Below are 23,821 nucleotides of genomic sequence, written 5' to 3'. Positions count from 1 at the left end.
TTAATATTTTGCTTGCGTGCAAAAGTGCGCAAGTCTAATTTGTCCTTCAATTTAGTAATGATAAATTCAATATACAACATAATATATACGTTATAACAGCAGTATCCACGGTTGACCCATTTACTCACGTTGCTGAGGATGTGACCGCGCTATGTTGCGTGTTGAAATTTCGCTGACGCAGCACACGCACAGAATAAGTGGAAGTTAATTGGGACAACGATTGGTGTAGTTGCAGAAATTGTGATTGAACAGCATAATCTAGTTTTAGTTAAGTAAACAATTTTTTATAGAATAATTGGTTAGCATAGCATAATAACTTTAACACAAGAACTTAGCTGCTAGGTAAAATACTTTGTTCGAGTTAGTTCAGTTTGGATCGTGCAAGACCACTGAATAAATTTTATAACGTTAACACATTTCTCGTGTTTATTTTAATTCGGTGAACGGGCAGTTTACCGCAACTTTAATTTTTTATCGCCTCGCTTGCTGTGCGGCTTACCTGGTGCCCGAGTGCAGAGTGAATACAATTTGGTAAAATAGGACCAATTAGCAAAAAGAGTATTTAAATCGAACACAAAAAAATTAAAGTGGAAGTAAAGTGAAACAAAATAATACGTACTAAGGAAACAAGGATTTAAAACAGACACAAAAATAAAGTAAAGTGAAACAAAATAATAGGTACTAAGGAAAATATAAATTAGCAAATCGAGCACTCAGAAAAAACAGAGTGAGAGCGAAATCATAAAAAACAAGTACCAGAGTGTCAAGAACCAAAACACCAACAGCGGCCGAATGAAATTTTGCTCTTTGTGAGTAGATAGCGCAACTGTTAACACTTTTTTTTTTTCTATATATTCCTAGAAACACGAACACTGAAGAAATGAAAAAATCCCTTATGGAATGAATGGCGCAGTAAATGCATTCCCTCGCAACTAAACCGCTTCGAGGAGCGCCTAAAAAGTGTCGAAACAAAGAGCAATGTAGAGTCCATACAGGGGCTTAGCCAAATAGTAAGACTAGAAGAACAGCTAGAGGATGTGCGCAGACAATCTGCAGACACCTACCCACAGTGAAGGCGAACTGAATGAAATTTCCAAACTTCCAAATTCTGTCAAGGAACTCCAAATATTTGACGGATAAAGAGAACACTATTCCTCTTGGATCCACAGCACAGAGCAAATCGTTAAGGATTATCACGTTGTTCGGCACAAGCCGATCTATAGGACCATATTAAGGCATATTAGTTATAAGATTAGGGGGGCAGCAGACGCTGCACTGGTAACCCACAATATGCTGATTGAAAAAGTATTAAGGAAATCCTTTCCCTGCACTATTCCGATGCCAGAGACGTTGAAACGCTCGATCAACAACTAACCCACATGACTCAAGGACTGCAAGAAGTCTCCGAATTTCACGCTCAAATCAATTATCTCTAATGATAAACACTATCAATACGGAAAAATACGAGCATAAGGAAAAAGCTAAGGCTTTGGCGAAGACGCACCGATGAAAGGCAATCGACGTCTTTATAAGAGGTCTAAATGGGGACTTGCCGACGCTGCTCCTCATACAGAAACCAAAATCCTTGCCAGAGGCATACACATCGTGCCTCGCATTTATGAATGTGGATAGCAGAAATGCCATTTATAGAGCCCCACAAACATTCAACAGAAATAACAGAATGTTCACTGATGTATATCAATCGAGTCATTTGCAGCAAGGCGACAGGGATTACCCACCTCAGTACCAATCTAGATATAGGTACACAGCCCCAACAAACAAAAGTCTTATAAATAGAGTCCCAAGCCAGTTAGGATCAAACCCATATCACCCAGCTCAGGACAATCTCGCGTTAGTAATCAATATTCGCAGAGCTGGCGCAACCACAACAGCCCCTCAGGCGTCACAAGAATGGATGCTGATCCATCTTCCCAAAGCCGGAAATCCAATAGCTCCAATTTTCGAAGATACGATAGTCTAATAAGGGGACCTAGTTCTTCAGGGTTTTCAGCAAACAAACAACAAAAATTGTTCCATTTGGTGCCAATAGATGAAGAGGAGGGCTTATAAGGCATTATAGAAAGCAATAAGGAACAACCCATCAGGGATCAGGTAAATTTTACGGTAGGGGCGTCGTTCCTGGCATACCGTATTTTGAATACACCACGCAAGGTCAGGGAACACTCAAGTTTTTAATGGATACGGGGCAAACAAGAACTATATTAGCGAGCGCATAGCCCAAAATACCATACCGTTGGAAAAGCCTTTCAATGTATTCCCTGGGGGGGGGGGGGGGGGGGTATCATAGGTGACGATACACTAACAGAGATTAAAGCCGTGTTAGATAGGGAATTAAATCTTCTCATACTAAAACCAGACATTTGTCTGCCCCTTAAGCGACAAAAGGTACAAGAAGTAAATAGTATTAATGTAGACTTTCCTTTTTACCACAATATTTCTGACTCTATAAGAAAAGGACCACCGTGGTGTGATGGTAGCGTGCTCCGCCTATCACACCGTATGCCCTGGGTTCAACTCCCGGGCAAAGCAACATCAAAATTTTTGAAATAAGATTTTTCAATTAGAAGAAAATTTTTCTAAGCGGGGTCGCTCCTCGGCAGTGTCTGGCAAGCGCTCCGATTGTATTTCTGCCATGAAAAGCTCTCAGTGAAAACTCATCTGCCTTGCAGATGCCGTTCGGAGTCGGCATAAAACAGGTAGGTCCCGTCCGGCCAATTTGTAGGGAAAAATCAAGAGGAGCACGACGCAAATTGGAAGAGAAGCTCGGCCTTAGATCTCTTCGGAGGTTATCGCGCCTTACATTTTTTATTTTTTTTATTTTATAAGAAAAGGACTGGGAAAGATACTCTACAAATACGAAACGATACCAGACATTAATGACACCATCGCAAGCCTGGGAAATGCAAAATACTTTAATACCTTAGACTTAACCTCCGGGTTCCACCAAATTCCTATGAAGGAGGGCGACATCCCAAAAACCGCATTTTCCACCATGAATGGAAAATACGAATTTTTGCGACTCCCTTTCGGCTCCAAAAATGCACCATCTATCTTCCAAAACTTGATAGAAGACGTGCTCAAAGAATTTATAAGCCGCATTTGCTTCGTATACATTGATGATATCATCATCTTTAGCAAAGATGGAGTCACTCATTTAAAAGTTATCGAAGCGATTCTTACTAGTCTCTTGACAGCTGGTCTTAAAGTCAATTTAGAAAAAACACAATTCTTAAGAGCAAGTGTGGAGCTTCTGGGATATATTGTGACATCCGAGGGTATACAACCAGACCCAAAAAAAAAGTCTCAAGAAGAAATATGCTTCCTCCCTCCAATTTAAAAGAACTCAACAGTTTTTTAGGTTTAACTTCCTATTACAGGAAATTCATCCGGGATTACGCAAAAATCGCCAAACCACTAACCAACCTCACACGGGGCGAACACGCACAAGTAGGAGCAACACAATAAAGAAAAGTAGCAATAATAATGTATGAAGAAGCACGAAAGGCATTCAATAATCTTAAGTAAATACTGACGACCGCGGAAGTCCGGACATTCCCCAACTTTGAGAAGGCCTTCAATCTAATGACTGATGCGTATGATGTTGCGATCGGTGCGGTGCACTCGCGAGACCACGATGGCAAAACAAGCCTATAGCGTTTATATCATGAAGTTTAACCACTACAGAAGAGGCGTACGCAACAAATGAAAAAGAAATGCTAGCAATCGTCTGGGCCTTAGAGAACCTCCGAAATTATTTGTACGGTGCAGCCATGGGCTCAACGTCGTACTTGGCAAACGGCGGCACTTCAACCTGCGACACCGTACATCGCAGCGCAGATCGGGATAACTCAGATTTAATTCCATTCGTCGAGGAACGCGTTCGAAGGTGTTCAGGAATCAGATTGTGTTTGGGGGTAGGTTACAAATATGCGAGGAACCTCATCCTGGTTACCTGCGACTCTATGTAGGAATAGAGGGTATAGGCGAACCAGAACTCGTTAATGTGCTTAAAGAAAAGTTTAGACCGAATGTAATCAACTGCATCAAAATGCCAGAAAGTCAATTAGGGTTACTCCAGAAGGTATATTTGGAAAACTTTTTACCCTATAAAATACGGGTAGCTCAAACTCTTGTAGAAGACCTACGAAACACAGATAGAGTCATTGAAGTTGTATGGGAGGAGCATAGAAGAGCGCATCGAAACCCCACTGAGAATAGAAAGCAAATCCTAGAGCGATACTACTTTCCGGGAATGAGAAATAAGATTAGAACATGTGTTTTTTCGTGCGAAACATGTAAACTTAGCAAGTATGATAGGCACCCAAATACGCCAGAACTACAAAGGACACCAATCCCATCACGTCCTTGTGAAATCATTCACATAGACATATTCGAAATTCAAGGGGAAAAGTTTTTAAGCTGCATAGACAAATTCTCCAAATTTGCTAAATTTTCCACATTAGAAACAAATCCACTCTGTATCTTAAAGAGAAAATGGTGAAACTACTACACTATTTTACGACCCCTAGAATTTTGGTAACCGACAATGAACGAGGATTGATAAGCCCGATAATACAAAATTTGCTTGAATCGTTAGGAATCAGCCTTTATCGTACGCCATCCTAGAGAAGTGAGGTGAATGGCCAACTAGAAAGGCTCCATTCCACCCTTATCGAAATATTTAGGTGTTTAAAATTAGACAAGTCCACTTTCAAGACAAAAGAGCTGGTAAATATAGCAGTAGATCGCTATAGCAATATCATTCACTCGGTAACAAACCGAAAGCCAAGTGAGATATTTTTCAATCGTTCAAAAGCCTCTAATTACCAGAAACTCCTACACAAAATTAGGAAGATAAATAAATACCTGAAAACACTGGTAACCAAAAAGTAAATTGCCCAGATCGAACGGCACAACAGGAAAAGATCTCTACCGGAGCGTTATGACGAAAACGATGTCATATACGTGAAGGATAAGCAGATTAAGGGAAAACAGAAACCACCTTTTAGAAAAGAAATAGTTGCCAAAGACAACAAAGTCACAGTAACCACACTTAGTGGTAAACAAATCCATAAATTGCACATAAAAAATTTAAAGAAACGCGGCAATGCACATAATTAATAGAAACCATTTGAAATCATAGCTACAAGAGAGGGCCTATTAGTGGGACCAATCGTGCCTTAGTAGGTTGTGGCGCCATCGAAATTGACAAATGGCTATGCTACTCCCAAAAGGGACAGCCACGATCCCTCATAGTGGTTCGAGAACAGCATGATGAAAAAAAAAATTTTTTTCTGAATTTCGTTATTACTTGCTACAAGAAAAAAGAAAATAAAAACCAAACAAATGGATTTCAGAATTTTGAATTACTTGCTAAATCAACAAAAAAAAGGAAAAAGAAAAAAAATAAAAATAACCAACGAAATGTATTTCTGAATTCCGTTAATACTTGTTACAACAAAAAAACAAAAAAGACAAACTTAAATATTAAAACAATGAAATTATTCGATATGACTATGTAGCACAAAAACAAAACCAACAAAAACTAAATATACAAGAAACCCAAATGATATATACATGAAAAATCAAAAAAAAAAAAAAAAAAAAATTTTACGAAAAAACATCCCTTTTTCTAACCTACTAACACCAATAACGTTAGGTATGGTCTTTCCAATTGCAGACTCCCGCTGCTGGCGTCGGCCATCAGCGGCCTCCACATTTTCCACTATAAGGCACCAATTGTTAGTATCCAGAGCGGAAATGGGTGGATCATCAGCGGATCCTTCAAACTTATACATGCTATCAACCTCCAGCAGCACGCTACTATAATTTCGAAGATGGGAAAACTGGCTTACCAACTACTAAAACGAACTGACGACGAGCTCCTAGCGCAAGTCTATATCAACCAAACTCTGCAGCGCCTCGAAGAGCTGACGAAAGAACACGAAGAGAACACGAAAAGTATCAGACCCTCCCGCTCTATTGACTGGATATGCTCTGCGTGGAAATGGCTAGCAGGATCACCCGATGCCACTGATTGGGACAACATCCTCCACAGCCAGGGTGAAATCATAGAAAACAATAATCACCAATACAAAGTAAACAAGGATCTATTCACGGCAACTTTAGAAATTTCCAAAAAAAAATTATGAAATTGTAAGCGGCACCAATTCGGTAATGAAGGAAGCTGAGGCAGAACAATTCGAGCAGAGAGCGCTTCATAATATCGTGCTCGTCCCAGAAGAGGTCAATAAAGTAGTACGAGTATGTCAACTAGCTAAACGTGGAATTATTAACACTAACCTATTCGACATGGACGAAGTTAATCTGATCCTGTCAGAAATAGAAACACTACCTAACCAAAATATAATTGAGGCAATTGAATACGGAAAACCATCAATATATACAAATGGGACTATGCTCCTCTACGTTCTATCAATACCCAAAGTAACAGAGAAGAAGTATAACCTACTGGTTACTCTCGCCAGTATCTACGAAGGCAAACAACTGGACCTTCCATTCGATAAGATGCTCGTCAACCAGGAAGAAACATATGGACTCAAGGAAAATTGTTTGACAATCAGTTCACCTATGGTATGTGAATCAAAGTTCTCGACCAAATTGGAAGAGAATACCTGCCTACCTCGGTTGCTGAAAGGAGGTGACACTAGCTGCCAATCTGCTCATGAAATCCTAACCTGGACGACAGCGCACCAGTTAAGCCAGTCAGAATCAACATTACGCCAAGTAAAATATATCCACTTCACATTTTTCATGCTTCGAAATGTGGGACGCAGATCTTTAAAGGGGGAGGAGTTATAACAGCAGTATCCAGCGGTTGACCCACTTACTCACGTTGCTGAGCATGTGACCGCGCTATGTTGCGTGTTGAAATTTCGCTGACGCAGCACACGCGCAGAATAATCGGAAGTTAATTGGGAAAACGCTTGGCATAGTTGCAGAAATTGTGATTGAACAGCATAATCTAGTTTTAGCTAAGTAAACTATTTTTTATACAATAATTTGTTAGCATAGCATAATTACTTTCACACAAGAACTAAGCTGCTAAGTAAAATACTGTAACGATTTTACTTGCAAGTCCTCTTTTTTGCCCTTTTGCTAAGTTGGTATCACTAAACTGTTGAATAAATAACTCCAATATTGAATAATAGAAAAATGGCCCTTATTAAAGTACTTCACAATAACACTTATACTTTGCAACTAGCTGCCTTAATAACCAAACTGATAGCTTAAATGAAACTGACTTTCAAAATAATACTGTTATGGCTCGTAGATTCGGGAAATGGCAGCGAATGTAGAAGCGCTGAAATTCAGTTTGATTTGAGCTATCAAGCAGTTTCGATTAAGACGCTATCTTATTAATCGAAGCGCTGAAATTCAGTTTGATTTGAGCTATCAAGCAGTTTCGAATAAGACGCTATCTTATTAATCGAAACTGCTTGATAGCTCAAATCAAACTGAATTTCAGACGCTATCTTATTAATCGAAACTGCTTGATAGCTCAAATCAAACTGAATTTCAGCGCTTCTACATTTGCTGCCATTTCCCGAATCTACTAGTTGCCATCAGCTCTCAAACTTCTCAGCTGTAACTACAATTGCACGATGTTATAACTTCTCTCATTGCATACTTTCAGGAGTATCTCAGATATATGCATGTGTTTGTACATTGATTCTCCGCTGCTAACGGAAGCCTTCCGAATTATTTTCCTTGTCGTACCTGTGTTTCATCTTACTACTCATTATTCTTGATCGTTCCTTCGCACTCTGTTGTTGTTTAGCCAATGAACTTTTTCACAGAGCTTGCACTTGACGGATTGACTTTGCATCATCATTAACGTCTCGACGTTTCACAATAGTAGTGCGCGCTGGCTTGAAACCACCCTTACATTTTTTCTGAAAAATTCTTTCAGTCGTTTTAGTGCATCCATTAGGGTTTCTCGATGCCGGTCTTTTTCTCGCAGGTACTTTTAATTTCGCTTTATTTGGCCCATTCGATCCATCAACCTTTTCTTTTGTCTTTCGTGGCCTTTGTCGAGTCTTCTCCACCATTACTCGATTACTACTGAACCCTTTCTCCAACTTGAAGTTAAGTGGTATATCCTGGTTCTCATAACGCATCACCCTTCTCTGCATATCGATCTTGATGTCATGGTCAACCAAGAAGTTCACACCCAATATGACTTCTTCAACGATCTTCGCCACAACGAAATTGTTTAGAACAGTGTCTTTTCCAATCAAGACTTCACATATCACTTCTCCCTGAACTTGGTTTTACTCGCCAGTGACCGTACGGAATCTTGCTCCAGGTAACGGTTTTATTCTCCTGTTGACCAAGTCAGATCGGATCAAGGAATGAGATTCGCTCGTATCTACATTCAGTACAGGTTCTTTACCATCCACATTCCCTCTGACGGTAAGGCTGCTCGATTTTCTACAAATTTGCAACACAGATATCACAGGGCATTCAAAAGCTGGATCTAGCTCTTACTCGCTCTTGCTCATCTCCTCCAGCTTTGCATTTACGGCCACCCACATTGTTGGAACTATTAGGACCAAGATCGCAATGATGTGCAATGTGACCGGACTTCCCGCATTTGAAGCATTTGATAACTTTTTCACTCCGCTTTTGCAATCCTTTCAGCGCCTCCAATAGTGCGTCTACCCACTCTGGCCTTTCTACTTCCACACAGCGTGCTTTGAAAACTGGCTTACACAGAAGCGAGGCTGTTTCCTGAATCAGAGCTTGTGACACCGTTTCTGCAAATGTGGGCTTTGGTTTTGCGAATGTAGCTCGCTTTGTTTCGGCGCCCCGTATGCCATTTATAAAGCTCTGAATCTTTACCCTTTCAGAGTATTCCACGTGTGCGTCGGGATTCGCCAAATGTGCAAGTCTTTCGACATCTGACGCAAACTCCTGCAAAGTCTCATTAGCTTTTTGGTAGCGGTTTTGCAACTCTATTTGGTGTATCTGCTTCCTGTGTTCTCTTCCGTATCGCCGTTCCACAGCAGCCATCAATGCGTCATAACTGTTCCGTTCGTACTCTGGAATAGTCTGTAAGATTTCGGCAGCTGGTTCTTTCAATGCTACGAATAGTGCAGCAATTTTATCTTCAGCACTCCAGTTGTTCACTGCTGCGGTCTTCTCAAACTGAAGCTTAAAGACCTGGAAAGGAACAGAACCGTCAAAGGATGGTGTTTTTACCTTTGGATTGCTTGGCGGCCACCGTGGTGTGATGGTAGCGTGCTCCGCCTATCACACCGTATGCCCTGGGTTCAACTCCCGGGCAAACCAACATCAAAATTTTAGAAATAAGATTTTTCAATTAGAAGAAAATGTTTCTAAGCGGGGTCGCCCCTCGGCAGTGTCTGGCAAGCGCTCCGATTGTATTTCTGCCATGAAAAGCTCTCAGTGAAAACTCATCTGCCTTGCAGATGCCGTTCGGAGTCGGCATAAAACATGTAGGTCCCGTCCGGCCAATTTGTAGGGAAAAATCAAGAGGAGCACGACGCAAATTGGAAGAGAAGCTCGGCCTTAGATCTCTTCGGAGGTTATCGCGCCTTACATTTATTTTTTATTTATTTTATTGCTTGCTGAAACAGCTGGGTGATGTAATTGCAACTCGTGTATAGGACCTCTCAAAGCATCCACTTCGGCTTCGCTTTTTTCCTCAAACTGCGTTATTTTCTCGTCCATACGCGCTTCGAGTTCTGATGATATACGCGCCTCCTGCGCTTCGAGTTGTACTGTGCCTCTTGTTCTTTCAGTTGTGTTTCCATCTTTGATGTTATTCGTGCCTCTTGGGATTCGATCTGTGATGACATATACGTTTTCTGTTCTTCCAGTTGTTCTGTTCTTCCAATTGCGTTTCCATCTTGGATGTAATCTGTGTCGACATTTCTGACATAAGCGTTTCTTGTGCTTCAATCTTCGTTGTTATTTCTGACGACATTTCTTTTACTGTCGATGTTTGTGTAGATATTGCAGCCAAAATCATGTTCTAGTCTGTGCTCGTAGCTGTCTGCGATGTTTCGTTTTTCTCTTACTTTTTTTTGTTGTCTTGTCCCCATCAGCATAAAAGACATACTCATCCACATCAATTCCTTCTGCTTCCATTGCTTCTCGTAGCCGTGCCTGAAGTTCGAGTTTAACGCCGCGGCTCTCCAACTTCTTCTTCAGTTGCTGGATCTTCAATTCCCTGAACTTTTCCATGTCCTTGTTGTCCTCTGGAATTTATTCAACAATCCCACTTCTGACACCAATTGTAACGATTTTACTTGCAATTCCTCTTATTTGCCCTTTTGCTAAGTTCGTATCACTAAACTGTTGAATAAATAACTCCAATATTGAATAATGGAAAAATGGCCTTTAGTTATTAAATATGCAAGTGTTTGTGCATTGATTCTCCGCTGCTTGTATACGTACATGGTACATATGTGTAGACGCAATTATTGTTTCGTTTGTGTAGATACATAAGGATTGATCTATTGATGTGCATGATATCACTGTTTAGCATCGGCTTAGAGATAGCAGCACCCCTTAGTTTTGCTAATATTCGTAACAATACTTTGTTCGAGTTAGTTCAGTTTGGATCTTGCAAGAGCATTGAATAAATTTTATAACGTTAACATATTTCTCGTGTTTATTTTAATTCGGTGAACGGGAAGTTCACCGCAACTTTAATTTTTTAATACCTCGCCTTAAGTTAAGCCTCACAACTTATACATATTGTCGCATAATTCTTAAGGGTATGTGTATATTTCGCGTACTTCATAAGAAATGTATAAATGTTAAATTCAAGATTATAAGTTCAATTATTGTGTTACAAAAATGTATGTTAAAAATGTATATGTAATTATATATTGTGATGGTACAAAACCCTCTGTTTTGGGGTCCTCACAATAATTAATAGATACATTTTTTTGCGAATTCGAACAATCTCTCCAAATATCAAAATTTACTTTCGTGCACAAGAGCGTACCATCTGTAGCATCAACAAATTTTCATGGCGTCTTTCCGTAATTCAAATACTCAAACCAATTAGAAATTCAAAGATACAAACCTGTTATGTAACCCCGCCCAATTCAATTACTTTTTGGCCGGCCTATTCGCTGTGGCAAATTTCAATTACACGCAAATACATAGGTCTTTATTTAACATATTCTTTGTTTTGTATTTTAGTAGCGTTCAAAAAACACGAAATCACAAATAATGAGTTAACTTTTGTTGAAACTAACTAAATTTATTTATAAAAATTAATCGCAAATTTGCCCGAAAATGTGAACAAAAAAAAAATAAATTTGCTCCAAAAATACACATTAAATTTTTTATATTGTCTTTTATACCAATTTATTTTGTTATATATTCTTTTATTTCAACTTAAATTATAATTATTTAAATGAAACTTGACTGAATCGGAAAATTTCGCATTGTATATTAAACGAAAAAAAAGTCCCAAAAATGTTTTTGGTTTTAGGCAAAAACGGCAACCGGTATCAAGCGGCTTTTTCCCATTTCAAAACTATAAATGCTCGCAGCTGCCACTTGCCTGAATATTTTTGTACCAAAAAAAAACCCAATGTACCCTTCTATATTTATTATTAGGCTCACTTTTTGGATAATATGCCCATTAAATCGGATGCCTAGCTCCTAGACCCTAATTTGTTTATGTCGCTCAAAGTTATGAAATTAATTTTATTTTAGTAAATATGTTTGCGTGAATAATTTGTTTATTCTGCTTTGTTATATCTTGGTATTACGTCATTCACAGACGATATTTTATGGTAGATATGATCATATTTATTCATGAAATGGAGAGTTTTCAAATTTAATATAAATTAATTACGTACATAGATCCCAACTGGAATCCCAACATAAAATATCCGAACGTTAGAATTTCATATTTCCACAATGATAACATTAAAACCCGGAAAAAGTCCAGGTGCACTTATTGCGTTTTATACGGAACTGTTTATTCACTTCACTTAATGTTTTTTCACTTTAAGTACTTTAAGTACTTTATTTTTTTTTTTCTTTCCTTTACATTTTTTAGAAAACTCTGCCTCATTTCCCTTTACATAATTCTTTATATTTTTATTTTTTTTTTATGAAGGTATCCAAAATTATTTTCGAAATTTTCGTTTTGTGTCACACTTACATATTACATATCTTAATATATAAAAAACACGTGTCACACAATTGGGGCCAATGGACTCCGAAGCTACTTAACCGATTTTCAAAACGTTTTGCACCCCGTGTGTAGTTTGATCTAACTTGAAATATAGGATAGGTGACTGGGTGACTAGGGTCTCGAGATATAGGCCAAAACGTGGACCCGGGTAGGTACCTCTAGAGTGTGTTTATAGAATATGGATATCAAATGAAAGCTGTTGATGAGTGCTTTAGTAGAGGGTAATTTCCATACCCCTTGTTGCCTCGGGTCTCGAGATATAGGCCAAAACGTGGACCTGGGTACCCCTAAAATGTGTGTATAGAATATGGATATCAAATGAAAGCTGTTGATGAGTGCTTTAGTAGAGGGTAATTTCCATAACTCTGGGTGACTAGGGTTTCGAGCTATAGGCCAAAAAGTGGACCCGGGTACCCTAGAATGTGTTTATACAATATGGATATCAAATGAAAGCTGTTGATGAGTGCTTTAGTAGAGGGTAATTTCCATACCCCATGTTGCCTCGGGTCTCGAGATATAGACCAAAACGTGGACCCGGGTCCCCTAGAATGTGTTTATAGAATATTGATATCAAATGAAAGCTGTTGATGAGTGCTTTAGTAGGGGGTAATTTTCATACCCCTTGGTGGCTAGGGTCTCGAGAAATCGGCCAAAACGTGGACCCGGGTACCCCTAGAATGTGTTTATAGAATGTGGATATCAAATGAAAGCTGTTGATGAGTGCTTTAGTAGAGGGTAATTTCCATAACCCTGGGTGACTAGAGTCTCGAGCTATAGGCCAAAAAGTGGACCCGGGTACCCCTAGAATGTGTTTATAGAATATGTATATCAAATGAAAGCTGTGGATGAGTGCTTTAGCAGAGGGTAATTTTCATAGGGTCTCGAGATATAGGCCAAAGCGTGGGCCAGTGAATGCCTAGACAGTGTTTATACAATATTGATATAAAATGAAAGCTGTTGGTGAGTGCTTTAGTACAGAGTAATATATTATCCAGAGACGGACTGGGACTCGGATTAGGACTAGGACTGGGACTGATCCTCGGAGTGGGACTGGGACTGGGGCTGGAATAAAATACATACCACCTTCTGGGACAGGCAATAAGGGATGAAGAAGAATGAGAAGAAATTGAGAGAAGAGAAAAGAGAGAAGGAGATTGAGAAAGAGATAGAATGGGACGAAGATGGAGATAGATGAAGCGAAAAAGACGGAGGGAGCAGTGAATAAAAGGATTAGGAAAAAGTGAAGGGGGGGAGGACAGAATCAGACGGAAAAAGCTTATTAAAATGTATGCTGATTGGTCAAATTTAGGGCAGGACAACGTCTGCCGGATCTTCTAGTGTATTTATACAAAATTAAACTCGGTAAAGCGCCAATTGCATTCCTAACGGGTGGTGTGAAAAAGCTAAATTCCTTTAGCACATTTCTTCGTTTTTAACTAACAGTTCGTGTTTTTTGAATTATGACTCTATTGAAGTAAGTGATCGATATATGTATTTGTAGTTTATATGGGTGATATAGGCTTACTGGGGAACCGAGGCACCCAAAACTAACTTCTGTAGGGCGCCAACGGCGTACCTCCCGGGTGGTGTGAAAAAAGCTATTTTTCAATTCAATATCAAGCAATTTCACTATAATTCTATGTCAATTTCATTTGATTTTACATATTTTTTATATTTTTGTTTAAAGAGCTCCATACCTAAACGTTATAATTACATTTGAAAAGTTTGCAGAAAATTTAAGAAAATGCAATCAAAAAGTATAACGTCTTAGATCAAATTCAAAATTTTAATGAAAAATTTAAGTAAGTTAGACCAGTTTGCTATATTTCCACTCACTGCTTAACTATTAACGAATTATTGCACTACCCCCAACACTGGATGCATTGACTGAGTTGAAAAAAAGATGATAAAAAATTTTAAGGCTACCTTTACATAAATGGACCAAAAAATAGAAGGCAATTTTTCTTTTAATACAGACATTGTCTTGTTGAATTTTGACTATAAAACTTTAACAATAGCTGTTGTAAAAGAATTATGGGATTTAAAATTATAACACACAGCTGAAAATCGTGGTGAAAGTCGCGTACGCCTAAAAGTATGCAGGACTTGCATTGAGTTGGGCCTTGAATGAGGTGGAATTCCACAACTCCTGCAACACTCAGGAAGCTAGCCATGAAGGTATGGCTTAAGGGCCCATTACTGATACTTAGCATAAACTTGACTTGACTTGAGAACTGCCACTTACAGTTCTGTTAAATGAACATTGCGTGTTATGCGGCAGTTACTCACGAACGTACGTACCAAAAACGTGTCAGCTGACACGACCTATCTTATGAGTGTGCAATGTAAGCTAAAACTCACCGACGTGCAACGCCCGTACGTACGTAGCCCGGAACGTAGAAATCAAAACAATTTTGATTTTTTCCGTAAGAACGTGTCAGCTGATCACTCTCTCACTAGACAGAGTTGCCTAGTAAACTTTTGTGCGCTAATTTTTTACCGTTTGCAATTTTATGCAAAAACACCTAAATAAAGTTTGAAAAATTGTGAAAATAATTCGAAATAACTATGTAAAAGTGCTGATTATAAATATGTAATCTATTTATACTTGTTTAATATGTATTCCGGCCTTTTACAATATCAAAAATTAAATTTGAAAAAGTTGATATTTCCATAACCATACATGCAAAATGGTCAATGGCAACAGTGCTTATCTGTAAACAATACACACACAAATATGTTATGTACATGTACACAGACGCACACATTGATTCCTACGGGCTTGAGAGTTCGGTCAAACGTGCTTCGTACGACAAACGTCCTTACGTAAGGCACACGTCGGTGGGTAACTGCCGCATTACTGATTACTCAAAACTTAGCAACACTTAACTTGACTTAGAAGTCTGTTGAATTTAGATTTCCTATGTATGTTCTAAGTGACGTTTACATTTTGAGATGCCATTTGTCTGTTCCCCTTTCATTTTGACATTTTGTTATACAAATTGACATTTACTGATTATGATGCCATATTGTATGCACTAAGTGGAATATAATCATGGCTAACGTGCCAAGTTTACGCCAAGTCAAGTCAAGTCAAGTCCATGCTAAGTATCAGTAATGGGCCCTTTAATCTTCTAAATAGTTCGACTTGTGCGTTACGTAGGTCAAACATTGCACTGTCACAGAGTTTTAAACTATATTTCAGGTTTCAAATCTCTAGATATCCAGGAAGTTAGTTAAAAATTGATTGCAAGATTCACAATTTAATACTATCTTGATCCATGCGCCACCGAGCGGATTTTTTTTTGATAAAATATTGCATTGTCACCGGGTTCTGCCTTACGGCCCAAGTTTCATGTCTCTAGCTCATCGGGAAGTTACTCGAAAATCGATCGCAAGATTCCCTCCGTTTGTAACGGATTTGCAGTTATCTTTGCCACCTAGCGGAACTTTGTTTTCTATAAATTCTATTGTCACGAAGCCTCGAACTTTTAGCCAAGCTTCAAGTCTCTAGGCCACCGAGAAGTTAGATAAAAATGGATTGGAAGATTCCCAAATCAAAATTAATTTACTTAATATCTCGATCCATGCGCCACTTAGCGAATTTTTTGGATAAAATATTGCATCGTCACCAGGTTCTAACTTACGGCTCAAGTTTCATATCTCCAGCTCACCGGGAAGTAACTCAAAAATGGATTGCATAATTCCCCTCGTTTTTCAAGGATTTGTCGTTATCTCACTTATCGCGTCACCTAGCGGAATTTTGTTTTCTGTAAATTGTATTGTCACGAAGCCTCGAACTTTTAGCCAAGCTTCAAGTCTCTAGGTCACCGGGAAGTTAGATAAAAATGGATTGGAAGATTCCCAAATCAAAATTAATTTTCTTAATATCTCGATCCATGCGCCACCTAGCGAATTTTTTTTTGATAAAATATTGCATTGTCACCGGGTTCTGACTCACGGCCCAAGTTTCAAGCCTCTAGCTCAACGGGAAGTTACTTAAAAATCGATCGCAAGATTTTCTGCATTTTTTCGGGGATTTTCAGGGATTTTTGTTTATCTCGATTCGTCTGCCACTTGGCGGCATTTTGTTTTCCACGAATTGTAGTGCAATCTACTCGCAAACTATATGCTACGCTTCAAGTCTCTGGATCAACGAGAAGTTAGTTAAAAGTGGATCGCAAAATTTCAGTTTTAAAATAAATTTTCTGTATATCTCGATCCGTACACCACCTACCGGATTTTTTCACTTGCATTTTAATGTCTCCCTGATCTGAACTATGTTCGAAGTATCAAGTGTCTAGCTCAACGGGAAATTACCGAAAAAGACTTTTTCGTCAGTCAAAAATTCGTATGGAAATGAGGGGAAAAACATGAAAGCGACTTAATGTAAAGGTAGAAAAATATACAAGTTGGTCGAATTTCGCCCACAGGCGATACTAGTATTTATTATTAGGCTAACTTTGCTGGATTATATACCCATTAATCGGGTGCTTAGATCCCATAACTCTAAATTGTTTATGTCGCTTAAAGTTATGAGATTAATTTTATTTTAGTAAATATGTTTGCGTGAATAATATCAATGTTTTGTTTGTTTTTCTTTTCTTTCTAATTTATTCTGCTTTGTTATATCTTGGTATTATACCGTTCTCAGACGATATTTTATGGTAGATATGGCCATATATATTCATGAAATGGAGTGTTTACAAATTTAATATAAATTAATTACGTACACAGATCTCAATGGGAATACCAACATTAAATATCCGAACATTAGAATATTCATATTTCCATAATGATAGCATTAAAACCCGGAAAAAGGTCTAAGGGCACTTATTGCGTTTTTACATGGAACTGTTTATTTACTTCACTTAATTTTTTCGCACTTTAAGTACTTTATTTTTTTATACCTTTCATGAAAATGAAATGGTATATTAATTTCGTCACGAAACCCAAAACTGTAAGTCCTTAAAGAAAAATAGATAGACCCAACTTTAAGTATACCGAAATAATCAGGATGAAGAGCTGAGTTGATTTAGCCATGTCCGTCTGTCCGTCTGTCCATCTGTCTGTTTGTATGCAAACTAGTTCCTCAATTTTTGAGATATCTTGATAAAATTTGGTGAGCGGGTGTATTTGGGTGTCCGATTAGACATTTGTCGGAACCGGCCGGATCGGAATACTATAGCATATATCCTCCATACAACCGATTTTTCAGAAAAAGAGGATTTTTGTCATATCTTCCTCAATTTAACAGATTGAAGCTTCAAACTTCACCATATACTTTCGTATATTGCACATATTGTTGTCTGAAGAAAGTGATGAGATCGGTCGTATATATAGTATATATCCCCCACAACCGATTGTTCAGATAAGAAACTTTTCGTAATTACTGCCCTATATTAAGAGCTAGAATCTTCAAACTTCACCGCATGCTTACGTAGATAGCATGTATTGTTGTCTGAAAAAATCATTGAGATCGGTGGTATATATAGTATGTATCTCATACAACAAATTTTTCAGATAAGAAACTTTTCACAATTTCTACCTTATTTTACCAGCTATAAGCCTCAAATTACACCGATTGCTTACGTAAATAGTATATATTGTTGTGTAAAAAAATAAAAAGAGATCGGTGATATATATAATATATATACGATGGTATATATAGTATATATATATAGTATATATATATATATATTTTTTTTTTTTTGCAATTTCAGCCCCATTTTAACAGCAAGAATCTTCAAATTTCACCAAATGCATAGCATATTGTAACGAATTTACTGCAATTCCCCTGTTCTGCTAAAGTTCGAACCCCTAAACTGTTGAATAAATAACTCCAATATTGAATAATGGAAAAATGGCCTTTATTAAAGTACTCCACAATAAATAATACTGCTATTGCTCGCCAGATAGCGTCGTAATCAAAACTGCTTCTCGCGCCTCTATTGTTGGTGCCTTTATACTCTGTGATTTCCTCGTGGCATCTTCTAGGCGCTTCCAGAATTTATTTAGTTACCGCCATATAATTATAACTACAGATGCACTTATATATCTTCTCATGTGCGCGTGTGTTTGTGAGCGACACTTCCACAATAACAATTATATAAGATATCTGCATGTGGTTGTGCTTCTCTTCTCTGCTGCGTGTACGTAAATATGTGTAGACATAATAATTTATTCGTTTATGTAGATACATGATTGATTTATGGATATTCATACAGTCACTGCTTAGCATCGGCTTAGAGATGGCAGTACCCCTTAGTGTTGCGAATATTCGTAACACTGCCTTCCACCTAAGTCTGTTCGTCCCGATCAGCCAAGTCTCTCGATTTAAACGCTGTCAACCATTCCAAATGAACCACTTTCATTTTGGTTCGTGGTTTGCCAATGGCTTGTATGCGGTACACTACATCGTTGATCCGTTTTATAACTTTGTATAGGCCTTCCCAATTACACTGCAATTTAGGGGACAACCCTTTTTTTCGTTGTGGGTTGCATAACAGCACCAAATCTCCTTCCTGAAAACCTTCCGAATTAATTGCTTTGTCGTATCGGGCTTTGATCTTGTCACTCATAATCTTTGCTCGTTGTCTTACAATATCGTGTATCTCTCAGCTCTTCTTGCAAGACACCAGTGGATTTCTTGACATTTCTCTTCGCATCGGCATCTATCCCAAACTTCAAATCAGCTGGCAGTAAAAGGTCATTGCCAAAAATTACTTTTGCAGGGGTTTGGCCCGTTGTCTCATGCACTGCTGATCGGTAAGCCATTAAGAATAATGGTATGGTGGTATCCCACTCCTTATGGTACTTGTCTACTACTTTCCTTAAACGCTTCTCTAAGGTTCTATTGAAACGTTCCACCGTACCATCGGACTGAGGATGCAATGCAGTTGTCCGTATTTTTCGAATGCCCAATGATTTACACATTTCGAAATTCCTGCCTTGGTCAGAATGTAACTCTATTTGGTAAACCATACCTTGCAACCCAATTGTTTATAAACACTTCTGCTACTGTTTCTGCTTCTTAATTTGGAATTGGGTATACATCTTGCCATTTGCTGAAATAATCCATAACTACCAGTACATATTTGCTTCCGCAGTTGCAGTAGTTGCAGTAGTTCCTTTCTGGTTTTCCAATTGACCGGCTGTAATATGCAAGTACCTTCTCCTGTCCATCGACCAGTTGTGACAAAAAGCCTCCTATAGCATATCCACTCGCATCTGTATCTAGAATAAATGTTGCTCCTGGATTCGGATATGCTAACTTTGGGGCAGTGCACAAACGCTCCTTCAATGTTTGGAAAGCCACTTCTTGCTCCTTCTTCCATTTCAAAAGCTTTATTTTTTCTTGTAAGCTCATGGAGGCTATGGGTTACGCTGGAAAAATTTGGTACAAATCGGCGGTAATATGTGCACAGTCCAAGGAAACTTCTCAATTCATGTAGGTTCTGTGGTTTTGGCCAATCCTTTACAGCCTCTATTTTTTCGTTCGCAGTGCAGATGCCCTCTGTCGTTACCTTGTGACCCAAATAATTGACTTCCTTTTTAAACAGCGCACACTTTTTCGGACTTAACTTCAGACCAGCGCCAGCTATTCTCTGGAAAACTTCCTCCAGGTTCTTAAGATGTTCATCAAAATTCTTACCCAATACGATGATGTTGTCCAGGTACACCAAGGATGTTTTCCAATGTAGTCCTTTCAGTACCTGGTCCATGAGTCTCTCAAAAGTAGCTGGTGCATTACAAAGTCTAAAATGCATCGCTGTAAATTGCCAAAGACCATCACCGACACTGAAGGCTTTTTTCTCTTTATCTTCCTCCTTCACCTCAACTTGCCAGTAGCCGCTTTTCAAGTCCAATGTGGAAAACCATTTCGTACCAGAGAGCGAGTCCAGAGTGTCGTCAATTCTCGGCAATGGGTAGCTATCCTTTTTCGTGACGTCGTTCTACTTCCGATAGTCCAGGCAAAACCTCATTTTCCCATCCTTCTTCTTCACAAGTACCACCAGTGAACTCAATGAACTAGCTGACGGTTCGATGACGCCGCTGTCGCTCATTTCTTGTACGATGTGACTCACAACTTCCCGTTTCGCCAGAGGAGCACTACGAGGAGCTTGACGTATCGGTCTCGCGTCTGCAATGTCAATTTGATGTTTCACAATGTTGGTGCGGCCTGCTTTGGAACCATCCTGGTCAAATATGTTCGAGTATTTTAGGAGCACTAGTTTTGCCTTACTCTGATAGGCTTCCTCTAGCCCCTTCGGCCATGCCGTGATGTCATTTGAAAGATCAGTATTACTAGATGAAACGTGTTCCTGGAGCTGTACACAGTTAATAACTACTTCAGCCTCTTGGCATCTTCCCAAAATAGTTGGTTTGGCCAGTCTGAGTGGTGACTTGAACTCATTGAGCACTCTTACCGGAATACGTCCATCTTGTTTTGTCATAGCCAGGGTTTTTCCTACAAGTATGTTCAGTGCTGATTTGTTTGCTGCTTCGACAACCCACAATTTGTTTGTCCCATAATCTCCATCCACCAGAAGACTGCTTCGGATTTTGGTGGTATTTGCTGACTCTCTTCCACCAGCATTCGTTTACTGCTGTAGCTTCTCTCGTAGCCGAAAGTAAGTGGCACATCCATGTTCTTATATCGCATGGTCTTGCTTTGCATATCGATCTTGATGCCTTGGTCGATTAAGAACTCCACTCCAATTATGATTTCATCAGCAATCTTTGCCACTATAAAATTGTGTAGTACCGTGACGTTCCCAATTGCTACTTCACATGCTACTTCTCCAATTACCTGGGTGTCCTCTCCCGTGGCTGTACGAAATCTTGCTCCCAGCAATGGTCTTATCTTCTTGTTGACTAAATCTGATCGAATGATGGAATGGGATGCACCCGTATCTACAGTCAGTAAACGTTCCTTTCCATCCACATGTCCCCCGACAGTAAGATTGCTTGACCTTCTTCCAATTTGCGAGATAGAGATTAAGGGAAAATCAATTGAGGGAGCCAGCTGTCGTCCCTTGCGGGTGACTCCCTTTAGTTTAACGATTGAGTGGAGTTGGAGATTTGCTCATATCCGTCAGCTCTGCGTTTACGGCCACCAAGATTGTTGGAACTATTAGGACCGGTGCTGCAATGACGTGCAATGTGGCCTGGGTTGCCGCACTTTAAACATTTCATAATTCCAGAGTATTTCTGTTGTGATCCCTTCAGTGCTTCCAAAATTGTGTCCACCCAATCTCGCCTTTCTACTTCCACACGATGGGCTTTGTACGCTGGCTTACTCAAAAGTAAGGCAGTTTTCTGAGTCAGTGCATGGGATACCGTTTCAGCGAATGTTTACTTTGGGTTCGCGTATGTGGCTCGCCTCGTCGAGGCCCCGTCCGCATTTCCAAGATGAGCCAATCTTTCAACATCCGAAGAAAACTCCTGCAATGTCTCATTTGCTTTTTGGTAACGGTTTTGCAACTTAATTTGGAATATCTCTTTTCTGTGCTCGCTTCCACAACGTCTCTCGACAGCGGCCATCAATGCTTCATAGTTGTTCCGCTCTACTTCGGGAATCGTCTGTAGGATTTCGGCTGCTGGCCCTTTCAATGCTACGAATAGAGCTGCAACTTTATCTTCAGCATTCCAGTTGTTCACTGCTGCGGTCTTCTCAAACTATAGCTTAAAGACCTGGAAAGGAACAGAACCGTCAAAGGATGGTGTTTTTACCTTTGTATTGCTTGCTGAAACAGCTGGTCGATTTAATTGCAACTCTTATATACGACCTCTCAAAGCATCCACCTCGGCTTCGATTTTTCCCTCAAACTGCGTTATTCTCTCGTCCATACGTGCTTCGAGTTTTGATAATACACGCGCCTATTGCGCTTCGAGTTGTACTGTTATGAGTGCCTCTTGTTCTTTCGGTTGTTTTTCCATCTTTGATGTTATTCGTGTCTCTTGGGATTCCATCTGTGATGACATGTACGTTTTCTGTTCTTCCAGTTGAGTTGCCATCTTGGATGTTATCTGTCTCGACATTTCTGACATACGCGTTTCTTGTGCTTCAATCTTCGATGTTATTCGTGTCTCTTGGGATTCCATCTGTGATGACACTGTCGATGTTTGAGCAGATATTGCAGCCAAAATCATGTTCAAGTCTGTGCTCGTAACTGTCTGCGATGTTCCGTTTTTCTCTTAAATTTTTGTTGTTGTCTCGTCCTCTTCAGGATAAAACTCATACTCGTCAATTCCTTCCGACTCCATAAAGTATCGTAGCCGTGTTTGGAGTTCGATCTTATTGCCGGTTGTATTTAATCTGTGGACTTTCAACTCCTTTTTATGTTGATGTATCCTTAATTCACTTAACTTTGCCATGTCCTTGTTGTATTCAAAATCTTCGGAATTTATTCAACAATTCCTCTTCTGACACCAATTGTAACGAATTTACTGCAATTCCCCTTATTTGCAGTCTTCTGCTAACGTTCGAATCACTAAACTGTTGAATAAATAACTCCAATATTGAATAATGGAAAAATGGCCTTTATTAAAGTACTCCACAATAAATAATACTGCTATTGCTCGCCAGATAGCGTCTTAATCAAAACTGCTTCTCGCGCCTCTATTGTTCGTGCTTTTATACTCTGTTTTTGCCGCGTGGCATCTTCTAGGCGCTTTCAGAATTTACTTAGTTACCGCCATATAATTATAACTACAGATGCACGTATATAGCTTCTCATATGCGCGTGTGTTTGTGAGCGAAACTTCCACAATTACAATTACATACTTTTGGGAGGATCTCAGATAAGATATCTGCTTGTGTTTGTGCATCTCTTCTCCGCTGCGTGTACGTACATATGTGTATACATAATGATTTATTTGTTTATGTAGATATATGATTGACTTATGGATGGATCACTGCTTAGCATCGGCTAGAGATGGCAGTACCCCTTGATATTGATGTCTGAAAAAATCATTGAGATCGGTGGTATAAATAGTATATATCTCCTACAACCGATTGTTCAGATAAGAAACTTTGCGCAATTTCTACCCCTTTTTACGGCTAGAAGCTTCAAAATTCATCAAATTTCATCAATTCATCGTTCAAATATGTTCAAATTTCACCAAATGCTTACGTGTATAGCATATATTGTTGTCTGAAAAAATCATAGATACCGGTGGTATATATAGTATATATCTCATACAACCGATTGTATTGTATTTTATTGTATTGTCACGGATATTACCATCACTAAGTTATCCCATCACTAAGGCGATGCTAAGGCCACGATAAGCAGTATTTATGTCAATAATCAAATCATGTATACACATATATAAGGCAGCCGAAATAAGTCACACACAGATGCATTTACTTATACGCCTATGTATGCGCGAGAGACGGTAAACTACAAACATTCACATCAATAATTCAATCATTATGTATGTACATAAACGAATAAATAATTGCGTCTACACATATGTACGTATACGAGCAGCGGAGCGGCAATGCACAAACACATGCATATATCTTATCTGAATTGTCACAAGGGAGAGTAATAATTTGTGCACGTAATTGTGGCTGGCGAT

At 39.1% G+C, this 23,821-nt stretch overlaps 1 protein-coding gene across 1 annotated transcript in view; it reads left to right on the top strand.

Annotated features, from left to right (window-relative positions):
- The window catches only part of Gat (GABA transporter), a 1,840,468-nt gene that overhangs the window by 312,911 nt on the left and 1,503,736 nt on the right, over positions 1-23,821 (top strand). The gene's annotated exons all lie outside the window — the stretch shown is intronic.

The sequence above is a fragment of the Eurosta solidaginis genome, chromosome X, assembly GCF_040869045.1.
Source record: "Eurosta solidaginis isolate ZX-2024a chromosome X, ASM4086904v1, whole genome shotgun sequence".
In the NCBI taxonomy this organism is placed as follows: Eukaryota; Metazoa; Arthropoda; class Insecta; order Diptera; family Tephritidae; genus Eurosta; species Eurosta solidaginis.
Note: the sequence above shows the minus strand (reverse complement) of the source record. Positions and strands in the feature narration are given on the sequence as shown.